This window comes from Poecilia latipinna, unplaced genomic scaffold (assembly GCF_001443285.1).
Source record: "Poecilia latipinna isolate Pla-1442-1.1 unplaced genomic scaffold, P_latipinna-1.0 Scaffold1381, whole genome shotgun sequence".
Classification (NCBI taxonomy): Eukaryota; Metazoa; Chordata; class Actinopteri; order Cyprinodontiformes; family Poeciliidae; genus Poecilia; species Poecilia latipinna.
Genome location: NW_015113997.1, coordinates 11,409 through 12,839, shown reverse-complemented (window position 1 = coordinate 12,839; position 1,431 = coordinate 11,409).

The following is a 1,431-nucleotide window of genomic DNA, read 5'->3' as shown; positions in this document are numbered from 1 at the left end:
TACCGTCCCCCCCCCTGGTTGGTTTCAAAAAAAACCCGAACCCCCATTCAGTCCTGTTTAAAAAAAAAAAAAAAAAAAAAAAACTGTGCCTCTGTGTCACATTATATATATACCCCAGGGAAACAGGAGGTATTTGATACAAATTGAAAAGTTCCTGGATGCTGATTAATTCTGAAAAGTAAATGACTGCATAATCGGTTATATTTTATAGGAATTGTTACAGATTCCTGTTGTGGTAGGAGTGCCAAGCATCACATCCTTTAGTTTATTGTGAAAATTATAATTATTACACATTTTACGGCAATAGGGTATAGTAGGCAGTAGCTTTCTAAGGTAAGCAGCAGGATGTGTCACAATGTAAGCAATAAGAAAAGGATAAAGAGTGATAACACAGGCCTCAATGTGTCAAATTCATATTTCAGTCACTCAGTTAGCAGTGTTGTCTTCAACTTTTCCAACTTCCTCCGCTGAGCGATTATTATTGCCCTGCGTGGCTCAAAGCAGAGAGTTTAAGACATCTCACGCTCTAAGCGCTGGGAGGAGAGAGCCATCACTGATGTGACAGCCAGGTGCTGAAGGCGATACTTCAACAAGCATGCCGTGGCTCCACTTTCATCAAAGCAGGGAAGAAGTCACAGCCGAGAGGCTCAAATGAGCAGCCACAAACAGCCGTGTTAATGTGCGCGAGTATTTTTCAGCTCAAGTTCACAAGGCTGCGAGTGCGCCTAATCCAAACAATATGCCACCTTCTAAAATGTCAGCGCAGGCACTTAAAGTGGAGCTGCCTTTGTTCCGGCCAATGGAAACCCAATGATGAGAAGATGACAAAGGATCAGAGCTCGGTGGCACAGCTTTCAGGGACGTACGCAGTGTGTGTTTATCAGGAAAAAAAAAAAAAAAAAACACGGAGATGTATTTCACGCCGGTATTGCGGTTTCCTGGCAGGCCTAGATTAACTGAGCAGGGAGGCAGGAATCCTACCAGCGAGAAGGAGGTGCAGGGCACTGACTCCCTAATCTGTTTCAGGATCATTTGCGCACATCTCCCGGGGCTTTACTTACGAGCAAAAATTCAGCAACACAGACTGCTGCAGTGGCGGTAGATTTGGGGGAGTATTTTTTTATTTTTTATTGTTTCTACATCTGCTCTGGAGACATTCCAATAAATTACCAGTCCGGAATGAAAACTTGCTAGAAGTAATACAGAAATGCCTTCTTGATCTTCCTGAGTGTACTTATGTTTGGCTGAATCACATCTCTTCAAATGTAACTGGGGGCTCAGAGCTATGCAGAGTGTACATCTGTGTTATTATTATTATTTTTTTTTTAAAGACAAGAAAGCACCTAAAGTTTCCCAGATCAAAGCTGGCAGCTAAACAACTTAACTCATTCGTGCATCTCAGTGCTGCATTTTGCTCACGTGAGCAAGATA